The sequence below is a fragment of the Heptranchias perlo genome, chromosome 14 (assembly GCF_035084215.1).
Source record: "Heptranchias perlo isolate sHepPer1 chromosome 14, sHepPer1.hap1, whole genome shotgun sequence".
NCBI lineage: Eukaryota > Metazoa > Chordata > Chondrichthyes > Hexanchiformes > Hexanchidae > Heptranchias > Heptranchias perlo.
The window spans coordinates 15,039,352-15,058,468 of record NC_090338.1 but is presented as its reverse complement, the minus strand read 5'-3'; the positions used below and the strand labels follow the sequence as shown (position 1 = coordinate 15,058,468).

General features: G+C 41.9%; 1 protein-coding gene across 3 annotated transcripts in view; it reads right to left on the bottom strand.

Annotated features, from left to right (window-relative positions):
• The window catches only part of arap3 (ArfGAP with RhoGAP domain, ankyrin repeat and PH domain 3), a 201,361-nt gene extending 183,311 nt beyond the window's left edge, over positions 1 to 18,050 (bottom strand). For all 3 annotated transcript variants that reach the window (XM_067996050.1, XM_067996053.1, XM_067996052.1), the window contains exon 1: positions 17,904 to 18,050. The gene's annotated coding sequence lies outside the window, so the exon portion shown is untranslated. The remainder of the gene's footprint in view (positions 1 to 17,903) is intronic.
• Positions 18,051 to 19,117: the final 1,067 nt, after the last annotated feature.

The following is a 19,117-nucleotide window of genomic DNA, read 5'->3' as shown; positions in this document are numbered from 1 at the left end:
GAGGTGCTGCCAAAGAAGCCTTGGCGAGTTGCTGCAGGGCATTTTGTAGATGGTACACACTGCAGCCACGGTGCGCCAGTGGAAGGAGTGACTGTTTAAGGTGGTGGATGGGTTGCCAATCAAGCGGGCTGCTTTGTCCTGGATGGAGCCAAGCTTCTTGAGTGTTGTTGCAGCTGCACCCATCCAGGCAAGTGGAGAGTATTCCATCACATTCCTGACTTGTGCCTTGTAGGTGGTGTAGAGGTTTTGGGGAGTCAGGAGATGAGCCACTCGCCGCGGAATACCCAGCCTCTGACCTGCTCTAGTAGCCACAACATTTATGTGGCTGGTCCAGTTGAGTTTCTAAGTTTATAATCTTTTGTGCTATTTCTCAGGGGTTCTGCCAATCTCCCACCAGAAAATATATGAAAAACGATGGTCAGGAAAACTGGTCTTACTGATCCATCCAGTCTGTCCTACACAATTGTGGTGTCTTGTACATCAAACTACATACAATTCCCACCCCATCTGGAAGCCAGGTAACCTCCTGAGAGAACGCCCACAGAAATTCCAGGCATCACTGGGCAGTCTCGTGCCTATATAATGGCCAGTTAGGCCCAAATACTGAAGGGTTAATGGTGCCCAGAGAACTATGCCTCAGGATCAGCCATCGTCTTCAGCAGAGATAGGGGAGAAAATTGTAGGAAGAAAATTCCTAGATTGGCTCGATCCAGACTTTGGCCCAAATAACATTGTGATGCTTGGAGAAATGCTTTATGGTGCCAGAGACCCAAAGCAATAAAAAATACAAATCAATTAACCTTGAGTAGTCCGACAGAGACTCCCAGTCTGCAGCTGGGGCTTCTGCTGCAGTTCCACTTACTTGGAGATTTGCTTTTGTCTGTTTGTTACTAAAGATTTCTGTTAAACAAATCACCACTCCATTTATTCCACTCACCCAATCCAATCCTTTTCTGATTTGTAATCTCAATTCTGTTGAACGAGCGAACTATAATTTTTCGAAAACAAGAATACAAGAGCCCATATGCACAGAAGCTGTGGTTAGGGTTGATTTGAGAAGTTAAATTGAAACTACCCCCAGATGATGCACACATTCCATTTTTAAAGAGGCATGATCACCTCATTGCGTTTGTGGGCAGGGTTACAGTGCAGCAGATAGAAATAGTGAAACAATAATACAATTGGGCTTCCAATAATCTTCACCATGAGAGATCATTTTTAACAATGCCATCCGGAAACTTCAACATGAAATTTTTACAATTCCCATACAGCTATCTTCTTATATATGTGAAGTACAAAATTCTGGTCTCTTGATACAAAGTACCCCTCATGCCACGCATTGTTTACCTTCCTGCACCAAGACCAGTTTGTGCTGTCACATGGTTGACCTCTGCTCTTTACCCCCTTTGTTCAGTGTCAGTGGTTTGCGGCAAGCAAAAGAGCAAAGATCAAAGGTCAACAGAGTGAGCACACAAGCCATAAGACAACTGAACATAAGATATAGGAGTAGGCCATACGGCCCCTCGAGCCTACTCTGCCATTCAAAAAGATCATGGCTGATCTTCGACCTCAACTCCACTTTCCCGTCCGATCCCCATATCCCTTAATTCCCTTAGAGTCCGAAAATCTATCGATCTCAGCCTTGATTATACTCAATGACAGCGTTCATCTCTGCTGCAAAACTTGAAACTGTAAAAAACCGATGAAAGGCTAGCAGATATTTTGCATTATGGGTTGACTGTAGCTCTCCATTTGTACCACAAATTTTCTTCCCCTCTTCTGAAGGTGCGAAAAGCACGCTGGCACATGATACCACGGGCACTGATCAGTACTTCAATCCAATGGCCACTTTTTTGTATGAGTCTTAACGTAAGCAGTTGGTAGGCTATTCAACCATGGTGGTGCATTCCAGGTGAGCTTGATTGTGTCCTAACCCAATATCCACGTGTCCAGACTTTCAAACCAGAACTCTGGTCATTCATCCCATTTTCTGTTTTGGGGGCCTTGTTGGGTACAAATTGGTTACCAAATGTTGCAAAACAATAGTGACTGTACTTCAAAGTTAATTCATAGGCTGTGAAGTCCTGAGACATTCTGTGAGTGCAGGTTCCTTTTTTTTCTAGGAGAGGCAACTGGATAGTGTTCAGAAGGAGGAACCTTGGTTAACATTTCCCCTCCCTAGCTTAAACCCAATTATAGCTGAGATCATCCAACTCAGCAAGACTAGGGTTGCCAACTCCGGTTAGACGTATTCCTGGAGGTTTTATCACATGACTTCCCAGCTTCAATTGCCCCACCCAGTCAAAAACAGCCTTTTCCTCATTTCCAACATTTTTATAACTAATAAACAAAAGTATTCAAAGAACATTTTTTTTAAAAATGCCTGTATGATTTTTCTCCTGGGTTGCTCGCAGCAGGGTCCAAAAGTTTAATCTTTAATTCCTGGAGACTCCAGGACAATCCTGGAGGGGTGGCAATTCTAGCACAGACTGAAGATCTGTGAAGTCCCGAGCCTGCATGCCTCAGCGTTTCAGGGAGTGCATTTACTCGCAAAGCCAACAGGGCACTGCTGCTTTAACACACCACTGCCACTGTAAGATATAATACATTTGTGCAGTTTTCCTGATCTAAAAATGTTTGTGCACAACATAATCACAGACTATTGTAAAAGTAAATGTCAGTGGTGAATCCAGTTCTGTTAATGGGATAATTGCAGCAATATTTTAACTCACTGCGAAGTAAACAAACTTTCACAGCTGTGCAGCATTCCCTGACTGAAGGACATATGTAACAGATGGAGTTAATTAGAAACTTCAAAGGCATTATTTTAGGCTGACTCCAATTAATCATTGGCAATCGACTAAAGAGTTAAAAACGGGTATTTATAAATCACCCACTAATCAACACATTGAATGATAAATCCATGCAGAATTACCCCTGGAGCATGCCAGAGAGCACAAAGACATTGGCCCATTTTGCTGAATGGCTCAGTGCATCATTCTTTCCCTCAAAACTTTGGAACTCCTTACCTCCCTCAGTCTTCCTCTTCCTAGAGTCTACTGGCTTTTAAAAACCCGAGTTTTCCATCATCTAATCACTATTTCTTAGTGTACTAAGTCCTCTTTCCTACTCTTTTCAACTTTGGTGGTGTCCTCTATTCAAAAAGAACACAGAAGAAAAATAGCACAGGTGTGAGAATAAAGTGACTATGAAAACAGATTTCTGGTCATCAGTTTGTTTGATGGATGACTGATGAGAACATTTTGCCGAAAGGCCTCATTGTTCTGATGAGTAGCTTTGTCTGCATAATATTTGAGTTCTAGGAGAATATCTTGTTGAAACTCACCATCCAGGCTCACACTTGAAGAATGGCCACTTGGAAGAGGTAATGTAGGGCAAACAGTGTCCATGGAAGTGTCAGCTTGGCCCAGTGGTAGCACTGATCTCTGAGTCTGAAGGTTGTGAGATCATTATCCAGGCTGCCATTCCACTGCAGTACCAAGGGAGTGCTGCAGTATTGGAGGTGTGCCGTCTTTTGGATGAGACAAGAAACCTGCCTGTTCAGGTGGACAGAAATGATTCCATGGCAACATGTGAAGAGCAGGCAAGTTCTTCCAGTGTCCTGGCCAACATTTATCCCTCAATCAACACTTTCAAAACAGACTAACTGATCATTTATCTCATTGCTATTGTCAGATCTTGCTGCAAAAACAACAGTGACTACAATTCAAAAGTATTTCATTGGCTATGAACCGCTTTGGGACATCCTGAGGATGTGAAATGTGCTATATAAATGCAAGTTCTTTCTTTAACTGTATCACAGTGAGAATGAGAAAAAGGATGGAGAAGAAAAAATGGAACTATAATTCAACCAGTCAAACTGCTCACCACAAGCTGCATTATAACACTGGGGTAGCCATGTTCTTTCTGTTGTTCTCATTACTTTGGCATAAAATGCTGCTCTGAAACAGATGGGACCTCCCATCAGGAATCAAGATTAATGTTTCAGAGCAACCAGATGCTAGAACATGTAGCCAACAGAAATCCCTGGACTGCTGTAAAATGGACTAATCTATCAACACAACAGAAATGTAAAAATGGACTTACTGGTTGGTCATACGCACATGGGTTTTCGATAGACACGATTTGTAAAAAGTCTGTGCAAGAAGCATTCTGTGCAGGCTGCATTCAATGGCCCATCAGGCCACTTACACTCCCAATCTCCTTGGTCTCTTATTAAAGATACTGGTTTTGTTCTATAGAGATAGCGCTCATTTTAAGTCCTGTTATTTTAGGTTGTTAGAAGGAATTTCTTGCTTGCAAACAAGTAAAACTGATGGCAACACTAAAGCTTTGCGGCACATCTGACAAAGCAGCACTCCCTCAGCAAAGCATTTTAAAACACTGAGCAATAAATCAAACACGAGAGCAACCAGTTGTACCGTTTTTATCATAGATTAAAACAGGTGTGTCCAAGGTTTTGTCTTTGTGGGCCCCATAGATATGTACCATGGAGCCTCGGAGGAACGTATCAAATTTAAATCCATGTTCCCATTAATTTGCATATATCTCAAGTTGCTGATACTAAAAGATCATGGTGTTCTGATTTAGGATTCATTCTTCAATGAGGCAATAGACTAAGAACACCCCTTTCCAAACTTCTAGGTCCATAAAATTTAAAACAGGACAAACCAACAAATAAGAAACGTAAGCGCCAATGGGACGAAGTTGCCCGGGCTTCAAGGCTTGGAACCTAGAAAACTTGCAAAAGCCAGCAAACAGCTACAAAAAAAACCTGACAGCCCCGACAAAAGTGACAACTCAATACGCAGGCCTAAATGGAGGCATATTCCATGCAAAAATCAAAGGCGAAGGTTTCAACTTCAGTGGAGGCCTAAAACGGGCAATATCGGATTGGCCGCCCATTATACACCCTGCCCGATTTTCCTTTTGGGAGGGTATAGAAACATAGAAAATAGGAGCAAGAGTAGGCCATTCGGCCCTTCGGGCCTGCTCCGCCATTCAAAACGATCATGGCTGATCGTCTAACTCAATACCATGTTCCCGCTTTTTCCCCATACCCCTTGATCCCTTTAGCATTAAAAAATATATCTATCTCCTTCTTGAATACATCTAATGACTTGGCCTCCACTGCCTTCTGTGGTAGAGAATTCCACAGGTTCACCACCCTCTGAGTGAAGAAATTTCTCCTCATCTCGGTTCTAAATGGCATACCCCGGATCCTGAGACTGTGACCCCTGGTTCTGGACTCCCCAGCCATCGGGAACATCCTCCCTGCATCTAGTCTGTCTAGTCCTGCTAGAATTTTATATCTTTCGATGAGATCATCTCTCATTCATCTAAACTCTAGTGAATATAGGCCTAGTCGACCCAATCTCTCCTCATACGTCAGTCCTGCCATCCCAGGAATCAGTCTGGTAAACCTTTGTTGCACTCCCTCCATGGCAAGGACATCCTTCCTCAGATAAGGAGACCAAAACTGCACACAATACTCCAGATGTGGTCTCACCAAGGCCCTGTATAACTGCAGTAAGACATCCCTGCTCCTGTACTCAAATCCTCTTGCAATGAAGGCCAACATACCATTCGCCTTCCTAACTGCTTGAATGCTATATAATGGCCGGCCAATCTGCTACTGCCTGCTCTACGCCCCCGCCACAGTTGAAAATTCCACCCCAAATTTTCAAGCGATTGTGGATGTTCATCCAAAGTATCAGCTAGTTATCCATTGCCAAATGACATAACAATATAACTAATAATGGGTTGTGGGATTACTCGGATCATGAAATTCCCAAATTACAAATAAAAATAACATTAATCCAGATTACATGTCTGTATGAAGACATAATCAGTCAATAAAACTTATACAAGTTTTTGTTGCTCGATAACAGAAGAGATATACAGGTTTGGTGAAACGTTTTGCAGAATAGTTCTACAATAAGTCACTTACACAATCTGAACATTAACTCAGCATTCCCCCACTGTATCAATTACATTTCCTGCTTTTCCACATTTCTCAAATATAATGTAAAATAATTAAATCAAATAGAAACACCATTTCACTCCCAAATAGCCCCATGCTACTCTCCAAACTGTTTGAAAAGTGTCCCCTCTGTTCCAATCCCTAGATACAGGTCAGCCTCTCTGCCCCAGTGAATCTCCATTTCCCCAGTCTGATTAGTTTTTCCATGACAATCCCTAGGTTACAGTTCAGGCTCTCTTTCCCAATCTCCCCATCCCTAGCCTGATTAGTCATTGTCTCTGTGCCAAGAAGTACAGCGAGGGAGTAGATTCTCTCTGTCCTATATCCTATCCTTAGTCCAGTTTTTCTATCGCCCCCATCCCAACCCATGGCTTGGCCACAGCTCCTTCCCTACTTCCGATTTCCCTGTCTCCATCACCCTCACTGTCTCCTTCACCTTTGTTATCTATCATTCTGATTCAATGTTATTTTCTTTATTCTCCCACTTTTTCTCTACTATGTCTCTATTAATTTCCCCTTTCTTTCTGTGGCCTATGTTAGTCTTTCTTTTCTCACTTCTGTCTCTCTGTTACTCTCCCTTTCTGTCTGTTAAACTCTCCCTTTCTCTCTGTTGTCTCTCTGTTACTCTGTCTCTTCTCTTTTCTGCCTCTTTTACATTTTCCCTTTCTCCCTCTTACTCTTCCCAGTTCCTTTTGCAGTCTCCCTATTACTCCCCCCTCTTTCCCTGTTTACCTCCCCTCCTGTAAGTTTAAAAAGCCATAAGGCTATTGATAACATTTTGTCTACTTTTGAACACTCTAAATTCTTCAAATAAATACAAATGCTTCCCCAACAGCCATCTGGGTAAAATGTTAAATGCAATTCTTTATCTAGTTTATACAGTCTTATTAACTGTGGAAGTTCTGGCTGGAGTAACACTGGAACTGACTTAATACAACTTGAATATTAATGAATTATGTGGTCAATGATGTGCCTTTTAATGAAAGAATATATAAGCACGAGAATATAGGAGGGAAGGTGACTCTCTTATTTGCACATAACCGGAGGCCACTCAAGCTTTCCGTAAACAGGATAAGGATATATTTTCTGATATTTGATCACCGGTTAATACCTGCATCAAAATAGCACAGCTAGAAATTCAATCAGAGAGCATGAACTGAAACAGTGCCAATCAAAAAATATCGCCTACCCATCCCTCAAACTAATCGTGGGTTTATCAAAATCCAGTCAAGATTGGGTCATTTAAATTCAACTTTAGCTATCTGTAAAATGGGATATTGTAGATTAAACCTGTATGAGAGGAAAGTGGGGGAAAAAATTAAAATAGGAGTTGCTTTGAAAATAAAACTTTGTCACTCAGTAACAAAATCTCTGTACTTCCCCTGAACATAAAAATGATTTGCAGCCTTAAAGAAAACTCCTCCGTGTCTGGCTACATTTTAATGTAAGGTACCCAGTATGACGAGGCTATAATTCCTGCAGAGTGTCAGTGCTGGATTCTAAAGGTCTTGGGCACAAGGCGAACTCTCCTATTACTTGAGGGGAGACGTAGTGGTGGGAGGAGAGAAGGGCAAAATAGTCAACAATATAAGGCAGAAAAGGAGGAAATAGTGATGAAGGGGGAGAGGGGGGATAGTCAACAATGGAGGCATAAGAAATGAGAAATAGTCAGTGATGGAGGGCAAGATGGGGTAAAGTTAAGATAGAGGGGAGCGAAAGGGGAAATAGTTAGTGGTTGAGGGGAAGAGAGAGGAAAAGAATAGTTAATGATGAAGGGGAGAGAATGGGAATAGCCAGTAATGGTTAGGGTGAGAAGGGGAAATAACGATAGAGAGGAAAGGAGGGAATCGTCAGTAACGGAGGCACAGAAACGGGAAATGGTTAGTGATTGGAGTGCAGATATTTGTTTCTTCAACAGCTCAGATTGGTACATCAGCGACACAACTCACGTACAGGTCCCAAAAGAAGCATGTGTGCCATTTTATTCCGGGGGCTGAAGTGATGTCCACGCCAAAAACAGCAGGCTGATTTGTATGCAGTCTGCCAGGCCTTGGAGGGCTGCATGAAGCCCTAGAGCTGCAGTTTGGACACCCCTGCTTTACGAGACAGGATACAGGTATCGGAATACTTGATTCCTTTGATACTTGAGATATTCCGATTTCCAAACTACCCTCCGCAACACAACTCAAGTTTTGTTTCCTACATCCCTAAAAGTTCACTGCAGTCATTTAACATGAAGTACATTATAGATCATTGCTTGCACAAAATGTCATGCTGTGTGAGCAGGAGCCCATAGCATGGTGTACACAGGGTACACAATGAAGCAGATCATTTAAGCATCAAGCTATTTTCCCAACCTTGAAAGATCCAGATGGCCTGCTGAGAAATGTCAGTGACCCTTGGTTCAAAGTCATGACAAAGTACTATGGAAAGAACTTGCATTTATATCACGCTTTTCACAAACACAGGATGTTCTACAGCACTTTACAGCCAATGAAGTACTCTTGAAGTGTAGTCACTGTTGTGATGTAGGAAATGTGGCAGCCAAACTGCACACAGCACGGTCCCACAAACAGCAATGTGATAATGACCAGATAATCTGTTTTATTGGTGTTGATTGAGGAATAAATATTGGCCAGGACATCGGGGAGAACTCCGTTGCTCGTCTTCGGAACAGTGCCATGGGATCTTTTACGTCCATCTGAGAGGGAAGACGGGGCCTCACTCCAACAGTGCAGCAACTCCCTCACTACTGCACCGGAGAGTTAGCCTAGATTTTGTGCTTAAGTTTCTGGAGTGGGACTTCAGCCCACAACTTTCTGACTCAGATGCAAGAGTGCTACCACTGAGCCACGGACGACAGCCTTTTTTCACTCATCAAGGTGAGGGATATTAGCACTGGACTATAGAACAAATTCCAATTTCGGTTAGCCATTGTCAATGTCAAGCACTGCAAGTTCATGGCAGTCATGCTTCCTTCTACTACGGCCCAACAACAGGCCTTTGGCACACCCTCTGAACTGCACCCCATACTGTAGCAACATGATATTTTCCCCGTTTCTTACACCATCCATCATCCTACAGTCTCTGAGTGAGATTGTCAATTAGGGGCAGTTTTGTAGTGTGAGCCCATATAAGCAGGAATGAGGTTGAGATTGCCCAAACTCATTTCCCTTGAACCAACATCAAGCAGATTATACCAAATAATAACTATATAAAAATGTAACTTCTGAGAACCCACACAAAATGGTTTCAAGAAACATGACAAGCTAGTGAGAAGCTCCTAAGCCCCATGTTAAGAAATTCCCCACTCATTATTGCAGGTTCCTCTCTGCTACTTCTTAGCCATTGTTAAAGAAAACTTCCTTTTTTCGAGTTGTATGGACTAAATTCAAATGGATAGTGATTTACTAAGGTAATCACTCTCAGCTATCCACACATGCAGAATAAATAGTATCTGGGAGTGATTACACAGCATTACTTTCACTTAAGGCTTCAAATAACATCATAAAGTATCTGAAACTTTGGCTGCAGAGATAAAATCCCTAATAGTATTGGTTATTATTTATCTATGGGGAAAAATAATGATCCCTTCCTCTCATGAAAGTGAGGTTTAGTTCCAAGGTGCCTCCACCTTCTGGTTCTTTACCCAAATGGCCGGACAATGTTTATCACCAGGCTATTAACTGTGAAGTTCATCACAGCTAAAACCCAATCTCGTCCTCATCTGAAATCCACACTTTACAAAAAGGGTTCACTGAATAGTGATCAGGAACAAAGACCTTGACTGATTTCCCCTCCCTTGCTATGTGTCACTTTGAGGCCAACTGTAGCACCTCTGCAGTCACTCTAGTTTAGAACAGCTAACTCAGAACACACCAAGGATCTAATCGCTGGCCCTCCTCATCAGTACAGCTCAGCACCGCACCAAGCAGTGGAGTTGCTTGCTGAGCCATTTGGGGAGCTTGGTCATTGATAGTAATATAGTGATTATGCCGTTTACTCTGTTTTCATTCAGAATTTGGGCCAGCACTGGCTATTAATGTGAATCAATCTGTCACAGCCTACTGCATCCTTGGCCTATGATAGCTTTACACCAGATGATTTGTGAATGGGCCAATACTACTGCAGGTTTATTAAAATTATAATAATCAATTGATTATCAGGAGATTGTATGCCCTGTGTATATCAGGAATGACAGCTAGAGACCTCATGGGTCAATCTGTAAGGAACTAGAGTTCCAATTAGAGCAGAAAACAAGAACAAATAAAATCGATCATGCGAAAAGGCCATTCAGCCCATCGTAGCTCATCTCTCCAGTACGCTAACTCTCCTACAACAGCATCCGGCTCCATTTTGAATGTCCCTGATGTTCTTGCCCATGGAACCGCATCTAGTGGGTTATTCCAAACATTCAGCAGTTTTTGAGTAAAGAAGTTCTTCCTCATATTTGTCTTTTTAAACATTTTTTACTAGTTTAAGTTTAGACCCCTTGATACCGCTTTACTGGTTTCGTTTGAAATAATATTCCCAGTTTACTCTAACCAAATCATTTAATATTTGATAGACCTCAATGGGGATCCTCTTCTCAACCATCTCTTTCCAGACTATAGACCTGTTTTATGCTGATTTTTCCCTCAACTCATAGCATTCAGATACCAACTGGCATAAGAACTGTCCTGCACTCAACGCGACCCCAGTTTTGTTTTAGATTGAACTATAACGTACAAGGAGCCTGTTGTTATTTGAATGTTTCTCTACATGCGCTCTGAAAGAGTTTATTAATCATTTTCCCTAATGACTTCTCACAAATGAATGTTTCTTTTAAAAAGAAAATTCTCTGAGATTTCAATGTGCCTCTTTACATCCATTCACTGGGATGGACGGCCATTTCTGACTGCAAGTCAAAATTGGTCACAATGTCACAGAAGGTCAGATGTTAACTTCTTCCATTCATTCCATTTCCATAGCACCAGATTCCATGACGTTTCCCATGACATCACAAGAGTTTCATCCAAAGCCTGATGTTTCTGTGTGGGATGGAAGCTCCAATTCATTTTAACAGCAACAAAAGGATCAATCAAGGGTGTTGTCAAAAATAGTACAAATCCAAATATTTGCAACACTTTAAGTCTACTGGGATTCAAAGCTTATTGCTCTATTAGTTTGGGCTCCTAGGATCTATGAGTTAAATAGTAATGATTCCCTGATCTCTTCTGGTACTATTAACCCCTTAGATACTTAGAGACTCTTCCAAGTCTCCCAATGTGCTCTTCGTGTTGTAAATAATTTACAACATAACAATTTTTAGGAACAGGAAAAGGTCATTAGGTTTAAATAGCCTGTTTCATTTTCATAGGTCAACAGGGACATTCCTTCTCACCATATCCCACATCCATTCTCTCCAGAAACGCATCTGATTGTCTCTTGAACCCATTCATAATGTCTGCCCTGGTAACTTACTGCACAAGTCCATTAGACTTTGGATGAAAAGATTCCTCTTGATTTCCGTTTTTACTCTTAACTTTTAACTGAGTCATTAAACCCTTCACTGTGGTAAACAATTTAACTGCTTTTACTTTGTCAATATCCTTTATATTTATGCCCTCAAAGCCTCTTCCTTTCCACACAAAACAATCTGCAATTCTTTAACCTTTCCTTATAAGTTATGTCCCTGATATCCTGACTGCATTCTGAAAGAATATCAACAAGAAGTTCTGTTGAGCGAGCACTGGCACCGGCACGATGGACCGAATGGCCTTTTGTGCTGTAGTCTCCTCCATGATTCTATAAAGCATCATCCTGCAAACATGCAAAAGTGCCCACAATAGAGCAAAACCATAAAGTATTTTCTAATTCACACTATTTTTGGAATGATTTAAAAATGTTACAAACTTGCTTTTTTTTAGATATCACAGGCCTGTGAGCACAGTCAGTACAACGGGTCACTCTAAGAGCGTGGAAATTCTGTTTGGTGTTGTTCTCATACAAATTCTTATCTCGGTTTATTTAGTGTTATAGTGTCAATATACTATAGGAAAAATTGCACTTACAACAATAGACTTTAATGTACCAATATAGTGTAGGCAAAATTGGACTTGCATAAATAGACTTTAATGTACCAATATAGTGTAGGCAAAATTGGACTTGCATAAATAGACTTTAATGTACCAATATAGTGTAAGGAAAATTGGACTTGCATAAATAAGCTTTAATGTATCGATATAGCGTAGGAAAAATTGCACTTGCATCAATGGGCTTTACCGTACCGATATGCTTCTTGTGCAATATTCATGTTTCATAACTTCAAATGGCTCTCTCACTACCAGCACCAGTGAAAGTCCTGTAACTACCATTAGTTTACCCTAGTGTTAAACAACCCAAAATGTTCTCTCAATACCCAACCCAAGTTTGGAAGGATAAGACACAGAATTTTATTGTTGACTGTTTTTCACAGTTCAACTAAACACAGTACACATTGGTCTAATTTTACTGATGTCACTGTCAAGAATGCACAGTTGGACAAGTGAACTTTAGAAGTTGAGCACTGCTATGAACTTCCCAGTACTTCATCATTAAACATACTTTGTATGGAAAGGAGGGGGCTTTCAGGTGACCTAACTCCTTCATTATTCATTATAGGTTGACATTCTACCAATTCTCATTGACTTTGATCCAAAAACACTATAATCGGCCTTTAAAAATAACTGGGAACCTGTCTCCCAGAGTGAAGATAAGAATGATCTCCACTTTCTTTTGGTGGCACAATGCAATAGACTTTATTGATAAAGAACAGAAGAGGGGAGACCAAAGTTCGATCCCTCAGATCCTAACATCACCCCCCACCCCACCTGCCATTTGATTTCTCTGAATTAATTTTAAGTTGCTTGTTTCAAAAGGCCAAGTACTATGGCAGCTGCATAAGAACATAAGAAACAGGAGCAGGAGTAGGCCATACGGCCCCTCGAGCCTGCTCTGCCATTCAATAAGATCATGGCTGATCTTCTATCTCAACTCCACTTTCCTGTTGGATCACCATATCCCTTGATCCCGCTAGAGTCCAAAAATGTATCTATCTCAGCCTTGAATATACTTAAGGACTCAGCATCCACAGCCCTCTGGGGTAGAGAATGCTAAAGATTCACAACCCCCTGAGTGAAAAAATGCCTCCTCATCTCAGCCTTAAATGGCCAACCCCTTATCCTGCGACTATGCCCTAGTTCTAGTGCATTTCATACACTTTTCGACACTTCTCTTATCTTGCCATCACGTGCTAGCATATTACCATGTACAATCAGAAAACAACTATCACTTCTCATTTTTTTATGAGCATTGACCAGCCTTATACGTCATTTTATTTCCATTCCAATTCATAAAATTTGAACGTTGGGTTTTGAGAGGAATTTTGCGTCGGACAAAATATAGTGAAAAATATGTATTTCTTAAAAATTAAATGAACTAGTTTCGACTCTGGAGAGCTAAATAATTATAAGCACCAAGAAGACTTTTTTTTTGCCTCTTTCCAGTTTTCTCCCCTGCACTCCTAAAGCCAGAACTGATGAGTGGTGTCAGCTGCCCTCCGATATCTCGCCCAAATGGTCATTAGTGATGCGTGAGCCAAGACGGTAAGGGGGTGAAAATCAACTTCGGCGGAGGTAAAAAATGGGCAGCAGCAGAATAGCCGCCCATTATATACCCCGCATAAATTTGCTTTCCATTGCAGTCAATGAAAATCCGGCGGGGTGTTTAATGGACAGCGGATCCGCTACCACCCGTTTTGTGCCCATGCAGAAGCTGAATTTCACCCCGCGTGTCAGCAGACTGTTCCACAATGGAAGGCATGTGGATGACTCTATTGCCCAGTCTCAGTTGCTCTACGAAGCACGTTGGTGGGTCGTCTTCTTGAATAGCAATTGTCTGAGGAGCTTGCGAGGCCACCTCAGAGGGTAGTCAAGGTCAAAAACATAGTGTGGATTGGAATCACATATAGGTCAGACTGGGTACAGCTGACAAATTCTCTCCCCGGAAGGACATTAGTGAACAAAGTGGGTTTTTAACCACAATCAATAGCTTTCAAGGTCCTTATTTCTGATGCCAGCCCACAAATTACAAGATTCTTTGAATTCAATTTCACTTGGCATCATGGAATTTGAATTTATGACGTCTGGGCTTCTTGTCCAGCACTGTAACCACTTCACTGCCATACTCCTATCTTATCCTCATCAGAATGTGATACCTTCCACATCAAGGTTCATTATTTTAGACCCGCCCCCGCCCCCAACACACACACACACACACACACACACACACATTGTCTTAAGCCGCCAGCTTTATTCTGAAATGGTTCCGGGTTTTCAGTCCTCTCCTGACATACCTCTGCCCAGTCAACTGGCACATCTACTCTAATTGACAGGCATGTATTCAGTTTTACAGTATTGTCAAGTAACACCTAGGTACAGAATGAATAACATTACACCAACACTCACAGATAGGCATAGGCCATTGGATAGCAGTGAGGTGTATGAACCTTGCCTAATTCCCTCCTCCCTGAGTTTAGCAGGAGTAACTGAGCTTTTGTGTTAATGGGACCCACAGGCACGTACCATGTTATTTTGAAGGGGGAGCGGAGGGAACTGTTTTATATAAAGTTTATATCCATGTTCCCATTAATTTGCATGTATCTCAAGTTGTTGATACTAACATATCTTGGTGTTCTGATTTAGGATTTATCCCCTGATGATAGAACAGCACTAAGAACAAGCCTTTCCAAACCTCCAAGTCCACAAAATTCAAACAACAAGCCAGCAAATTTTAAAAAAAGTGTAAACAGGACTGAACTTCCAAGGCGAGATTGCCAGGGTTTGCAAGCAGCCTGAGAATGTCTCACTCATTTAGGAGTAAGATTTATTCATTAAATAAAAAACTTGTTTACATTGTAAAGTTAATTCCTGATCAAGTCCCACTCCAGAGACATGAGTGCAAAATCTAGACTGACAATCCAGTGCAGTACTGAATGAGTGCTGCACTGTCAGAGGTGCCTTCTCTGGCCAATATTTATCTCTCAACCAACATCACTAAAACAGATTAGCTGGTCATTAATCTCATTGCTGTTTGTGGAAGCGTGCTGTGTGCAAATTGGCTGTCGCGTTTCCTACATTACAACAGTAACTGCACTTCAAAGATACTTCGTTGGCCGTAAAGCACTTTGGGATGTCCTGAGGTTGTGAAAGGTGCTATAGAAATGCAAGTTTTTTTTTCTTTCTAAAATTGCATTCCTAACAATGTACTATAGCTATCACTGTCTTTGTGTCTGTAGGGGACAGTATTTGTTGCTATTTGACATTTATCCTAAAACTAGACCAGTGATACAGTTCACCAGACCACTCAGTTCTGGACCGGCAGCTCCAAGCTCAGAATAACTGGTGCAGCACACTGCAATCAGCACACTTGCTTTGAAATGCAAGGTTTAAACTGACGTGCAGTATAATTAGCAACATCTGCCTATAATTAGTCAATATCAACATCAAAAAATGCTAATCAGAATCTGTCAACTGCTAATAACTCCCAGCTATGCATCAAAATACAGCTGATCCCATCAACAGTATCCCTTTCAACTCTGTTTGACATTCCTCCAGTCCAGATTTGAACTAAACTATAATGACTGCCACACTGAAGCGCTTAAAAACACATCAAAAAGATGCTGCAGGTTGTTCATTTTTTTTAATGGTAATTACAGTAGCAAAAGATTTAGCCCACAGCTGTTTTTCTTTTGTTGTTTCTTTTTTTTAAAGTCCACACAGTTCTTCTTTAAACCCAGTGCCAGGGCTTTGCTCTCTGGGGATGGTTCCTGTTTTACTTGGTGTTTAAGGCTGGGTTATGTGTTTTCTTTTAGTGCAAGAGTTTGAATTACAGGGTTATACGACTCCATGGCTAATTTAACTTGAAGGTTATTTTAAGTTGTTTTTCCCTCGGTTGATGCTTGTGTCAATACATGTTTCACACACGGCATTCAATGCAGCGTTCCCACACTATCCTGTATATCTTCGGTTGCAATGCATGTCCTGTATTTCTTAAAACTCAGCAAAGAGTGACTCACAAGACAAAAGAGGAAGAACAAAAGGTTCACCGTAGGCTTGTGGCTGCTTCATGAACCATGTGGATGCCATCATTTTTTTTAAGTTCTACCAAAATCACACGCACAAACTTAAAAAAATATATATATTTTCCTGTTTTTTTTCTTCTCCTCTCCTGAAGGTGCTGACTCGTGCTGGGCTGCAAGTCCTTCCTGTACCTCACCCAAATGGCAATTCCAGACCCGTGAAACTCAGCAATGAGCGTCGAATGGCTATTTAAATAGGGGGACATTACAGATGAGCCCAAACCTGTCCTCACCCAACATCCATGTGCAGCTACTTTCCAGTAGAGGTCACTTGGGTAGACCCACGACTGGGAACCTTGCTGATTCCTCCACCCGCCCTAGCTTAGGGCATTGTGCCCAATTGTAGCAACCAACTGATGCCCTGGCTGAGATCAGCTACCTCAATGCAGTCCAGAGATCAAACCTGGGCCTTTCTTGCATTTCCTACATTACAACAGTGACTATCGACTGTAAAGCACTTTGGGACGTCCTGAGGTCGTGAAAGACGCTATACAAATGTAAGTTCTATCTTTCTTTAATATACCAGAGAGTGCCTTTATCCACTGCACCACAGAGGAATTGATTTACACACGAGAGTTAATATATGCTGGTCCGGTTGATGCCATACACTGAAATGCCAAAATGACGCACGCCCAGTGGTAAGAAAGCAGTGCACCCCGACACATAGCGAATTCCTGATCTTAGCCAAATCACAGGTGAAGGTGCCAAGGAGGGAGGGAGAAGAGAGGGAGCCAATATCAAGTTACTCTCAGTGCTTCCTGCACTGCCTAGTCACTGGTTACAGAATAGCATTGGGATAAGCCTGGAAACATGTAATCTCTGTGATCACTCGGCTATGAGCATGAAAATAAATTTGAGGTGCAGTAACATAAAATCATAACCAGTTGAAAGATGCCACTATTGTCGTCCCATTCTAGCCTGGTCTCTGCAAGTGGACCCAACAATCCACATAATAAGCTTCGCACCCAAATAGAACACACGCTGAACATACAAACATACAAAATTAATGGGGAGGATAAGACCAACTGGTCCATCAAGCCTGTCCCACACCATGATGGCTGGAGCATCATGACTAAACACTTCCCCTCCCCCCCCTTACCCAAGCATTCTATTTTTGAACTGATCCTCTCTAACACTGACAGCACTGTGGGATCTCTGACCTCCTACTCCAAGTAAATGCAAGTCTTTCTTTCTTTTCCTCGCTCGGAGCCTTTGTTGACACCCACATGGAGCAGTTCAATAACTGGGGGACTTACCATCAGCAACCACACTGTCTTTGACAGCCACATATACCTTGGAACACATATCCCTTGGAATCAAAATGCACATTCAATGCATTCTGAGCGAAATTCATTAACAGATGAAGTCCAGTCATAGATGGCAGTCATGAGGTGGACAACCCTACTGTCAACAGGGCTGTTAGCTTCTGGTCAATTACTGAAGGAAAGCTCCAAGGTGGCAGCAATCAAAAGAGGGCTTGAACTTGTAACTTTAGAATAAACATGTGCTGTGTTCATACCTGCAACAGGACCAGAAGTCAATGTCTGACTGAATTAATTTGCATTGTATTATGGGGAACTCACCCGAATGGTCAAGACTGCAATGAGATAAAACTCAGATCGATGCTTCATCTCCAAACGAGATTAGTATCCTGCCTCTGATTCCTCCTCCACCCTCTTATCTCAAACACCGCACCAAACCTTAAGAAAAGACTTTTAAAGAATCGGTGAAGTTACTCACCTTCACCCTGCTCTTCTCGATAGCTCCACTCTTTCACTCTGCAATCCTGGGAGCTGGTAATGGAGTGTCCTTACTGACTCTGCTCCGGGACACTATCCGTCTCCCTCTCTCTGTAGTTTGAGCTGTTTTGAATCGTCGAACCAGCGGAGCAGCCCCGGGAGGCGAGTCTCTGAGATCAGCTTTCAAAGGGGGAGGAGCATGGCCATCCCTGGAGTGAACTGACAGCATTACAGGACGAGCAACAGCACATCCAACACTGCAGAATGGAGCAGGAGCAAGAAACCCACCAGCTGAACCCTCTGCACTCCCCCCATCCCAGTCCAGTCCAGCCTAAAACATTAGCTCAATCCTTCATTGCTGTTTAAACAATGGAAAAAAACAATCAATGTTAATGACCTTTGCATAAATAAACGTTGAAACGTTCAGCCCTAATCAAAGTTCAAAAATGCAGAATCTGGAAGTTTTGTTGTGGAGATAATCGGGCAGGTATCGTAGCTTTAGAACATTGACACATTTTATATTCTCTTTTATGCCCTTTCTTTCTCTAGTGTCTTTGTCCTTTTGTTCATTAATCTGTTTTTTTTTAATCCCGTCCTTGTTCAGTGTGTGGAGATCTGGTTACCTGATCTGAGGATCAGGAGAGGAGATTTAAGATTTGAAGGCTGAATAGTTAGTTGTAAGGTACTTTTTCAGATCCATTTTATCACAAAGGGGACAAGCTACATTGCTGGGACAGTAGAAGGACCACAAGTCAAATTCATCTCAACAATACCATGCATGCTAGTGATAGTCTGGCAAAGGAATAAATCAATTTTAACAAGATCCATGTTATTACAATCAGGTATTAAGGAAACAGACCTTTGCCAAACACTTTGATTGATGATATTACAGTTCTACGTACTGGAATGAGAGTAAAGTGATACTCTCTGATGCTTCAATTGCATCCATTTGTTCCGTGTCTCCCTGCTTCCCTTCCTGACATTACTGCAAATTGAGCAGATGTTGCAGATGTTCCATCCCAGCTCTGCCATCATCCTTCCCAAACCACTTCTATTCAGCCCTGCCTTCCCAAAACAAAACAACCCCTTTGCATACGTTTTAAGGTGGGGTTTTTTGCACTTGTGACCCTTTACCTGGCTGTAGGTAATGTTTTCGCTTTGGTAGCATCCTAAAAGAGAAAAGACGGGTTTATATTTTGGGTTTAGGCCCTTCAT